This window comes from Pseudopodoces humilis, chromosome 3 (assembly GCF_049639895.1).
Source record: "Pseudopodoces humilis isolate 2021_Gansu_Grassland_sample_001 chromosome 3, ASM4963989v1, whole genome shotgun sequence".
Taxonomy (NCBI): Eukaryota; Metazoa; Chordata; class Aves; order Passeriformes; family Paridae; genus Pseudopodoces; species Pseudopodoces humilis.
Window position 1 is genome coordinate 4125099 of NC_142202.1, and position 11684 is coordinate 4136782.

At 43.1% G+C, this 11684-nt stretch overlaps 1 long non-coding RNA gene across 1 annotated transcript in view; it reads right to left on the reverse strand.

Annotated features, from left to right (window-relative positions):
* LOC148184560 (uncharacterized) overlaps nt 1-11084 on the reverse strand; it is a 38339-nt gene extending 27255 nt beyond the window's left edge. The window contains exon 1 of the long non-coding RNA XR_015772200.1: nt 10456-11084. This is a non-coding gene — a long non-coding RNA (uncharacterized LOC148184560). The remainder of the gene's footprint in view (nt 1-10455) is intronic.
* Nucleotides 11085-11684: the final 600 nt, after the last annotated feature.

The window sequence follows — 11684 nt, forward strand, 5'->3', positions numbered from 1 at the left end:
AAGATGGAGAAAATTAGCCAAGCAGGTGCCTGGTGTGGAATGTTTCTAGAAACTCCTACCTCAGAACTGAGATATGTAAGAACTGTAAAAATAAAAAAAATAATAATTTTAAATTAAGGATGCATTCTGTAAAAAATTATTTTCTTAAAACTAGAATAGCCACAAATAAGGATTCTGGAGGTGGTTTGTCCCACAGCTATTTGTAAGGAAGAGCTCCACGCAGACCCTGGAACTAATCCCTGCTGGACACAGGATTATGCCCATGGCTGGGGCTGATTTAGAAGAAACACAGACCTGCTGTAATGACTCCAAGGTAACTCATACAAATTGAAACTGCTCATGAACTAGGACTTCATGCAGGGGTCACAGGCCCTGCTAATTAGATACAGCCACAATTAACACTGCCCTGACAGCTGTCAGGTTCTAAGACAGCAGGGCTGTCCCAGTCCTTCTCCCATCTCTAAACAGTCCAGGTTGCCTCACACTTCATGTCACTGCTCTACCTAGAGACAGAGGGGAATGGGCAGGGACAACGAGGCATCCAGCAGCTCTAAAGCCTCTCTAATGGCTTGGTGGCCACATGCAGGAAAACACCTTTCATTTCACATGCCTCTTCTTGGGCACATGAAACTTCTGTGTGGAAAAGGTTAAAAATGAGGTTTGACATTCTGCTGATAGCCCAGGAGATCCATCCTAAGTATGGAGGAAGACTTCCAATCAATGCTCAAGGCCCACTTAGCAATAAGACATCCTTTGGAGCTGAGCAACACATCTCACTCTGCCATGTGTCTCCCATCTGGGCAGCTTAGGCTACACAGCAGATTTAATCAGTTCCAGCTGGGACATTTCCTGTCTCCCCACAAGCTGCATTAACCCTTTCTTTCTTTCCTTCCTTCTACTATTCAGAGGATCTTAGATCATAGATAGTTCTCCCAAGTGTCCCACAAACAACATTACCTCTTGTTCCTACCGTTTTGAACATCTCAGTATCACTCACGGCTCACACAGCACAGGTTTAACCCTGGCACTGTATAGAGTGCAACTACAGGTGTCAGATCCAAGATGAAGTGGACTAGAAGAGAATCTTCGCTATGAATCACATAATTACTACACATTTCTTCTTAGAGATGGCCTTATTTTTCTGGATTTATATTCAAGTATGGGGTTTTTTTTCAGATGTCCCTTTTTTTCCTCTAAGATACATCCCCAGCAACAGAACTAGCCTTAGTCAGAAACTCTCCCCTTCACCCACATCTGCCTCACGTTTCTAGGGCCCAGTACTGCAGCAACGTTTGCAAGACAGGCCAGCAGAGAAGTAGGCATACACTTCCTGTGATAACGAGCCACAAAACTAAGCAGGGCATAATCACCTGTCTGCTCCCAAGACACATGTTACAGCACACATCCCTGTGAAGCTGCTCCAGTCAAATCCCACAGAGAATTCACAGGACAGGTATCCAAACGGAGCACTGCATCACCTTTCCCAAAGTCAATTTATCTTATGAGTCCATCTGGCTTCAGGACTAATATTAACAAGCTATGCCACTCACTCTGACCTTCCTATGACCACTAATTCCTTCCTATTCTTACTATCCACTCTTCCCAACATGCATTTTTCAGATTTCCCCCAAGCTGTCAGGATATACAGAAGCGGTAATCAACTCCAGGTGAGGTGCCTCCTGCTTCCTAAAGCCTGCCTTGGCTAGGCTGGTATTTGTCCCAGGGTTTATCCACATACCGAGGCAGCACAAACCCCATGACGCATTCCGACATCTCCGGCGGCTCCGCAGCCATGCCGACATCCCAGAGCCTGCAGAGGACCGCATTTTAAAATAAACACAACTTTGCTTACACTGTATCCTGATCTTTCACCAAGGGCTTGGGCTCTGCCCAGGAGGCAGACACACAGACTCAGCTGGGCAGAGAGATGGGCTTGTGGTTGAGGCCCTGGTCTGGGAGTTGACACAGCTGGGACTGGACCCTGCTCCCCTGCCATCTTCCTCCGTGACCTTGGACAAGTTGCTGGTTCCTCTGGGCCTCAGCTTTCTCCTTTATAAAATGTAATGCAGATCTCTCAGTGCACTTTTCCTGGAGGGACTGACCAGGAATTTAAGTCAAAATGGGACTTCTAAATTGCATTTTAACCACAGTTCCCAACTTCCAAGCTGGCACTAATGTAGATTCTCTGGCCTAGACATTATAACTTAGATGGATGACATTGCTGCTGTAAGGGAATCTGCCGTGGAGGACAAGACTTAAGTTCCAGATTAAATGAATGAATTACCTGGCAAGAAACAATATCCAAGAAAATTCAGTAAGTGCAATATCTTTGCACTGAAGTGGGAATACTCATTTATGGCTAGAAGAAGAGGTAAGGACCTTGCAGAAGTGATGGCTGCATGAAGAGAACCAGGCTTTTGAATAAATAAAGCCGTAACCATCGTCCTGGAAAAAATAACCAGGAGTAAAAACTGTGAGGCAAATGAAGTGCCCACTTCATTCAGCTTTTGCAAGACCTCAGCTGAATAATTACACTCTGATTTGGACCATTTAGAGAAATTCCAGAGAAGAGTCATGGGAATGGTCTGAAGTTCAGAAATCATGAGCTGCCAAAAAAGACTGAGAAACTGGGGTTGCTTTAAGTGAAGAGAAATGGACTGCTGAAGAAAGAGGAAAGAATTAATCCATGGTGGTCAGAGCAAATAGAAATATGATTAACTTATACATATTTGAGAAAACATTGGGAGTAAAGGAGTAGTGAAGCACAAGAATGTTTTTCTTGGACAGAACATCTACCACTAGGAGAATTAAGGACAGGTTAAATGAAAATCTCTAAGGAGTGACATAGTTTGGTTTGATCCTGCTCAAAGTTAGAGGATGCCCTAGCAGAACTGCACCCCTCTCAGCTGCATTTTTTTAATTATTCTTTCAGTTTTGAAGAGACTGGTCACCAGTGGAGTCCACAGCATGGATGCATTCATCAAATGGATGCACCTGAAATTTCTTAGGGTTTGAATTTTCCTCAAGTGTGGTTCCAGACCCTCAGTTTCGAGGAAGATATTCACCACAGCATGTTCAAGATGGGTGTTTGATTGCTACATTGTTACACCTTCCAGTCAGTTATTTGTAAATGCTGGAAATAACAGATTTTGCCCTTCAAGCACACTTGGTCAGCAGGGTGTGTATGTAATACGAGATGATTTGAGGCATCCATCATATCCACAGGTGTGCCCAGCACCTTTCTTTTTTAAGTTTAAATTAAATGTAATGGTAAAAAACACTGCAGAAATTAGGTTTCATTCAGAACTGGCTGATGAGTCTACAGAAGGAGACACCGATTAGTGATTTTGTAACACCTTTAACAGATGTTTTCCAGTAAAATCAAAATTGTTTTTTCCAGGAAAATCTAAATCCTGTAACACAAAGGTTGAGCGATTTCATTGTATTACCAGCATTGAAAGACTGCAACTTAAAAAACAAAAGACTCCATTTAGTTGGATCCAAGGTGGGAAATCTGAAAAAGGAGCCTCAATTTTTTTGCAAGGATAGTCATTAATCTGAATATACAAAAACTCTTGCTAGGTTTTAATACTTAATAAGTCCCCTAGGTGTGAATTTTTAAAAATAAATACAAAAATAACCATAGCCCTGTTACTAAATTAGTGAAAGGATAGTTTTAAACCAGGGAAGTATTTTTCAAGCACCAAACCCAACAACTGCTCTCTTTCAGCAAGTGGGGGGAAATAGGGACACATGTCATTAACTGTGCACTGCTAAGCAAGTCCAGTGCCATGGAATAAAAGCTTTCATGTTATGGAAGCAGAGAAGAGATGATTGCCTCTGCAATTACTTGAGGCAGGGATATTTATAAAGAGAAAAACCACACCCCCATGCCTGGGTTAACATAACTGCAGACAATCACTCTACAGCCTGGAGAGAAGTTGAGTTGGGGGGCTGCAAATCTGGTTATTGCTCATATGGAATTTATATTCTTCCTATCAATGATCTGGAAAGAAACCCATCACATCTGGTTACTGCTCTACCCACTCTGACATTTAGACACTCACACATTTTAGGAATCTATTGGAGAAATTGCTAGATTGTGCCAGAACAGCAAGTGATCTTTGAGCAAGTGCTGAGAACACATCTGCCTGCACAAGGTGCTTGGAGCAACAGAGCAAACCCGGTGAAAAACCAGCAGGAAAGAGTGTGTGTGGAATGTTTCCTCTTCCACCAAGAGTCTTGCACACAGATCCTGAGAAATGAACTCTCACAATCGACAGGCACATTCTCGTGGCTGAACAACCACTACTCTCTCATTGTAACACTCCCAACTTCTTCCTCTGCTCTAGCCTCATCCATAATTTTTAGACTCCCCATAGAGGAGGAGAAACCCTCCCTTCATACCCCTGCAAAGCCCAGCAGCAGCAGGGAAAGATTTCCTGCGCTGTTGCTGTTAAACCCAGACTGCAGCAGAGTCACCTCACTGCACAAACTCTGCCTCAGCATCTTAACCAGTTTCCACGTCAGTTCAGGGAGACACCACCGTGTTTCCATTGAAACAGGAGAAGCAAGAAGACATTTTGACTACATTATTAATGCCACTGTGAAGATTCCACAAGGAATCCAGAACAAAACTGAATCACACACTGATGCATCTCGACAGCTGCAGCTTTATTGAGAGAAGTCCTATTTGTAAAGCACCAACAAGATGACTTCTAGAGAAATAGCCCTTTTAAATTCCAGTAGAGGATAAAGTGTATATCTGGGGAGCAAGCAGAAGATCAGAAACACAATGAAAGCAGCATAATTCCCAAGGTAAACTAAGGAAAAAGGAGCAAGCATCTCTTTCTCAGGGCATCATAAATAACCACCCCTCTGCTCTGCTGCCTTCCTTCCCCATTTGAAAGAAACAAACATTTTAAAGTTGCAAAGTACAAACCAGCCCTGCAACTAAAGAGGGGCTTGGGGTGCAAAGATTTGGATCAGGACTTCTCTCAATACAGAAATTCAGGCAAGCTTGAACATTTGGGGATAATTTTTATTTCTGTGTTTTTTCATTGCCCTGATCTTAGTTCCCTGGAAGATGAAGAGAGCAGCAGCTATTTCTGGTTCTAACTGTATGACTTAGTTCCCAGAAAAAGAGGAAAACTTTTGGGAAAGGTCAGTGCAAGGCTGTGTCTGCTCAGCTGTAAAATGCCTTTAGCCATTTATATGGGTTATACACAAATATTTACTGAGTTTTCAATCAAAAACAAATATTTACTATTCTAATCACAGCAGTACTTGGCAAACACGCTGGTCTGCAAATACAGAGCATCTTTCTAATGAAACACATCCTCACCCACTGCAGTTAAGGAAGGCAAAAGAAAAACCTCTCTTTGAAGACAGGTTGAGAGAGTTGGAGCTGTTCAGTCTGGAGAAGGCTCTGGAGAGACCTCAGAAAGCCTCCAGTGCTTAAAGGGGTTACAAGAGAGCAGGAGAGGGACTTTTGACAAGGGCATGGAGTGACAAGACAGGGGGAACTGCTTCAGACTGAGAAAGGGTAGGTTTAGATTAGATATTAGGAAGAAATGTTTCATCATTGGATGGTGAGGCCCTGGCACAGGTTGTCTAGAGAAGCTGTGGCTGCCCCATCCCTGGAAGTGTCCAAGGCCAGGCTGGACAAGGCTTGGAGCAACCTGTGCCAGTGGTAGATGTCCCTGCCCAAGGCAGGAGGGCTGGAACTGGATGATCTTTAAGGCCTCTTCCCGTCCAAACCATTCTATGACTTTATGAATAAGGGATGATTTTTATAATTTCATTTCCATCCCTGAATGTCAACCAACTCAAACAGAATCGGATCTGTTTAGTGCATGCTGAAATGCGACTTTGACCACACGTCATGAACTGATGGAAACTTTTGCTTTCCCACCCTGTTCTCTATGGCTGAGGGTGCAGAGCACAAAGTAGAAGCTTCCAAGGCATCAATATTTAAGAGAGGAAACCCCCACGTGTTTCAATAACCCACAGCTACAAAACTTCAGTTGAAATGGCAAGTTCTGTGATCCTTAATTGACCACGGCAGATTTGGAAAGCGCTACAACAGTCAGACTGAACTAAAAAAGTTCAGCAATCATTTTTGTTCTAGCTAATATTTCAATAAAGAGGAAAAACTTGAGAGCTCCTCCATTTACAACATCTAACGAGTTTTGGTTACGGGCAACTAAACTATTGATTTCTACTCTGGAATACTTCATAATAATGTCTTTAAATATTCAATAAACAGTAAAGTTTAATTTAAAATGATCACTTCTACATAAGTAAAGGTGCACAAAACGTAATGTTATAAAGAATTAACTGTCTATACGTATTCATAGTCAGGCAGTAGGTGAAAAAGTAAGTAAAGAATGTTCAGCAATGTATACAGACAGGTCCCTGATCATCTTAGTCCGTCTATTATGGGACACAATGAGGTCTTCAGGCTTCAAAAGTCTCCATTAAATCCTTTAGAAGAATGACCTGGGCTCCCCAAATAAGTCTGAGACAACCCTGAGTTGGGGCATGTATCAACCTAATCAATATATTTTCCATTCGGTGTGCCCACAGCACATCACCAGAAATAGAATTGTGCATTAGAGGTTTGAGGTTAGACAGTCTTAGGTTTCTTCCCTCCTTCATCTCACCATAGAAGTCTCAAAAAACCTGAGTAGAGGGGAAGGGAGGGAGTTGCTCACTTTGAATCATTCGTTACCATAAACCTGATGACTTGGATTCCAATTTGGGACAAGTGTGTCATGAGACCTGTTGAAAAAAGGTCTGTTTCAAATAGACACACACCCATCTGGATGGTCCTTCTGGTTTTGTCTTCATTTTAGGTTTGGTTTGGCTCTCCTGGCGCTTGTTATTTCACTTTTTAAAAAAAGCTGCCAAATGTGGAGAGTGGGTGTGTCTTGTTGACATCTTGCGGTCTGCACAATATGTCCATTTTGCTGATTGTCAGGGCAATATGATTAAGACCTTAAAATCAAGGGAGATTTTAGCCTGTGACATGTGTTGAACAGCAGCAGTGTTTGTTGAACAGCAGCAATTAAGCCTCATTTCAACAGTCAAGGATGACCACCTCCATCACTCTTCTCAACCACCCTCCCTCAGTCCCCAGCTGTATCATTTGTCTGGGTCCTCCTTCACCCACCAGGATTAGGCACAGCTCCAGCCAGAGCAATACCAGACCAAGCTAAATCCAAGGTCCTTCCAGCCCAGTACCCTGTGTCCAGCCATGGCCAGGAAACAGCTGTTTAGGAACAGAAACAAGGCAAGAGAATTATGCTCCTTGCGGTACAGCCTCCAAGTAATCAGCAGTTTAAGGAAATATTTCCTGATTTCCAGAAGTAGACTGTTCCCACAAGATTATGTGCATCCAAGGCTCGGTGTTCCCTCCCAGCCAACTGGCAGAGGTTGGAACTTCAATCTGTCAACCCCAAAACACTGCAAAATAGGCCAAATTCTCTGCCAATAAAAAAATCAGTGACATTTGACCAGCGTGAAAAATATTAACATTATATGAGTTCTTTGGAGTCCTGTCTGAAAATGAAAGCATTCTAGGGCCGAGTTCTCATGTAGACAGAGGATCTTTAAATCATAATAGCAATAAGGAAAAGATCAGAAGCAATCCTGAATTTTATTTGGCTGCCCCTGAGGAGCCTTAGCCCAAGTTTGAGAGAGGTTTTTTTATGAATTTAAGAGCTAATAGATAACCCCTGAACATTAATCTCCTTTTAAGCACCACACATTGGACACAGTACTAAGAAAACCAAGGTTCAGATGTGAATATATGAAAGAAATTAAATTAAAGAGTTGCAACTAACTATCCACAAGGCTAAAGTGATTTACAGCAGCCATAAATACAGCCAAGCACTGATATGAAGAGTAGCACATATAGTAAAATGATACAGAGCGGTATAACATTTATTAATCTTTTCAAGAATTATTTCAGTATAAATGACTTAGATGACAGAAAATCCCTGCCAAAACAGTGTAACATATATCACACACCACACAGAGAGAAAGGGACCAAGGTATGGGATACTCTTATTAAAATCACAGAATAATTTGAGTAAGGAGGGACCTCTGGAAGTCATCTACTCCAACATCCAGTTCAAAGCAGGTGTAATTAGACCAGGCTGCTCAGGGACATGTCTAGTTGAGTCTTGAACATTTCCAAGGCCAGAAATCCCACAAAATTTAAGTCATGATGTTAGAAAAATCATTTAATTTAAGTTGCAACTGTCAAACACCATTATTCCTCCATTACAGCGTGCATATTGCATTTACTGCTTCCCACCATTTCTGTTTCTTATTGCTGTTCTGCTGAGACTCCAGAAAATTATTTCAAGAAGAAATTCTTTGCAGAGGCCTCCCTCAGCTTCTGGAGCTGATATGACAGGGAAAAAGACAGGTTCCTACCTCAGCAAATTATCACTTGAGCCAAAACATTTGTTAGAAAAACATAAAATGAGATGGTAAGTGTATATACATTTCTAGGGAAGGATTCAGAGCTTCCTAATGGGTTGCAGGCTTTGGGCACTGTCACTCTGGAGGGCATGGGAAGAGTCAGGCAACAAGGCAGCCTGAAACTGCACTCCAGCCTGGCTCACACCACACACCAGAAGCTCCCAGACCTCTACTGAGATGCTGTTGTTGGACAATCCCTCCTTTGTCTTCACGTAGATCCAGCGATTTGCAGGCAGAAACGATCTCCTGCTCCGATCAGAGGTTTGTGGGACACAATCCTAACAGACCACGTTTTTGTGATAAAAGCAAAACCAAAACGCCAAAAAAAGTCCATCTAAAAGTCTGGAGTTCAGGAGTGGCCAGGATAAGCCACAAAGCGATACACTTTGAACAATAAACAGCTTTGGGACACATGAACACACTGCTCAGTGTCCCTGCTGATCCACGAAGGAACAGAATAACTTCTAGAAGTTCTAGGTTGGATAAATGATTTCTGTCCCCCTGTCCAGCCTAAACCATAATCCGTTTCAAAGTGATAAATTGCATCAGGCATCACTCAGAGCAGGCAAACCAGGAATTTCTATTGTCCTAGACATTAAACAGCACAACATAATTCCAAACAATCCTTGGACTGTGCTCCTCATCACCCTGCAAGCTCCATTGGTTGGGAGGGATAAATACCAGTGGACAACAGCAACTAATGGAACAAAGGGAAGGATGATCCTGTAACTTTAAAATGCCTCTCCCATTTTCCGCAAAATCCCACCTTTCACTCTCATAATGAAGGGAACGGTATCTATGAAGTAGAAGCCAAAAATTAATTTAGCAACGTACTAAAGAGTTGCAACAAAAATCAGGTGGAGGAAACACATCCTCAGCTCAGGATGTGAAAGGCCAAGCAGGATTCTAGTGCTTTCCCAAGCATGGAGACAGGGAAGACAACTCAGTTCATCAGTGCTACAGCCACCATCATCACAAATTTGATTATACAAATTTTTCCTGTTTCTTGTTTCAGGTCAAGTTTCCTAACATATGCCCCAAAGTCTTGCTCAGGTCACACATTTCACAGAATATCATGAGCTGGAAGGGACTCCCAAGGATCCTCGAGTCCAGCTCTTAAGAGAATGGCTTTTACAGGGATCAAACAGATGGAACCTGCAGCTATCAGAGAGAAGGGACTTGTGCAAGGCAAAAGAAGAGTTTTTGTGGAATAATAATCCGTTAGCCATCACGTTGCACATGGTGATGACAAGCCACAGTCAATGCTCCAGGAATTAAGTGTATCTTAATTAACCTGGGTAACTAAACTAAAATGGAGTTTTACATCCTAGAACAAAGGATTTCAAGCCTTTCTTTCTGGTCACTAACAACAGCAGGTACCAACATCTGTCTCACTGCTTCAAAGTGCAACAGAAATGAAGGTTAGGCATTCGACACTTGCAAACTCATCTGGACCAATAAATATCTGCAGATTTTAGTGAACCTGCTTAAAAAGCATGTCTAAGTGATGTCACCCTTTCCCTGAACCTGCAATATCCCGGGATTTACAACATCCTCCTTGTACTGGAATCAAAGCACCACTGCTTGTTCTGATAAAAGCTTTAACTTCACAGACATTACCCCAACAACATGCCATCAGTTTAACAAAAGGCTCAAATATCAGACTGCATCACAAGACTCAGCCTCATGTTTCCTTCCTGCTCAGCTGCACGGAGCACTCGCTGGTGAGCCACAGGCAGAGGGCACACAGAGCCACCCACAGCAGGCTGGCAGACTCACCACAGCTCTGCAGGGGTTATTGATGATTATTTATGCACCTGCTTGTATACATGTACATAAAATAAAGCCATCCAGTGCCCATCATCCCTGCCAAGGATATTGCAGACTGTGATACCATCCCAAACAAGTCTTAGGGCTTTAAGAGCCAATGCAGCCCCCCTAAGACTCACCATTCTGAATTACCTGTTAATGCTGTATCACTTTCAGGAGCTGAAGTGGATCTCATCTGGGAGCCATTTGTGGACAGGTAACAGCAAATGGGCTGATCAAGACCCCAGACTTTCAAAGGAGCATTTTCTTGAAGAAAAAGCAACCTCTGATCTCCCATTCAGTCCCAGTCAGCAGGGTTTGGTTTCTCTCCTTGCTGCTATCTTCCAGCTGCACCAGGCAGATCTTGCCAGGCCTCATTCCTCTGAAGACTCACTGGACAACCAGGGCTGTAACCACATTGCCAAGTCTTTCATTCTTACTCCTTGCTCTCAGCAGTCTGCCCTTTTCCAAGGGGAAAAAAGTTCTGACATATCAGGAAACTTCGTGCAGAGCTGCACTCCACTCCTCACTGCTTCCCCACACTCTTCCCTCTTCCTCGGGAGGCACCTTCACAGCAGCAGCTTTCATCCAGGCAGTATTCCTCAGTTTAACATCATCACCCTATAAAAAGGTCTCTACCTCAAGCTCAGAAGTGCTCCAGCTCACTCACAGAGCAGTATATTCCCAATTTAGCCCTTCCTCATCTTACAGCTCTCCATAAAAGCAGCATCAGCACACTCCTTACACGCCAGCCTTTCCCTAAAAGGCCAGCTCCTTCCTTGCTACTAAACCAAGTGCAGGTGTGGCCAACTGAGCAGGGCTGGCCACCTTTAGAAGGTGCAAACACCTCCCACGTCCTACCAGGGACTAGAGGGGATTTGCTTTCAGACTGCTCTAAAATAGCTGCAATAAGGAGAAGGGGGATAAAAAGTGTATAGAGGTATGTTTCACTCAACCTTCAGATTCACAAGAATCAAAGTTATTTTTAGAATGTTCTTTATTTGAAATTGAAAAGCTCCTTTATTTAAGAGCAGCAAACAATCAAGAACAAACATAAACAGCTGAAGGAAAATTAGGTAGTGATGAACAAGGTGTTTTTAATTAGGTGGAACTGGGCTGAAGTAGCCTGGTTTAGCACTCAATAAAGGAGTATCTTCCTCCCCTTGCAGTGTGAACTGTTAATACAGCCATTTGCAGATGAGATGGAGAAATCAAGTGTTCCCTGTTTACTGTGCCAAGAGGTTTGATGGGTGGCATTGGAACAGGCCATGTGCCCCAGGCCTGGGCTGCCAGTGCTGCTCATCAGCCTTCTCATGGGGAGGGCTGTACCCTCAGGGCCCCAGACAGTGACAGTAAGGAACTGCTGAAGCCATTCTGCCTCT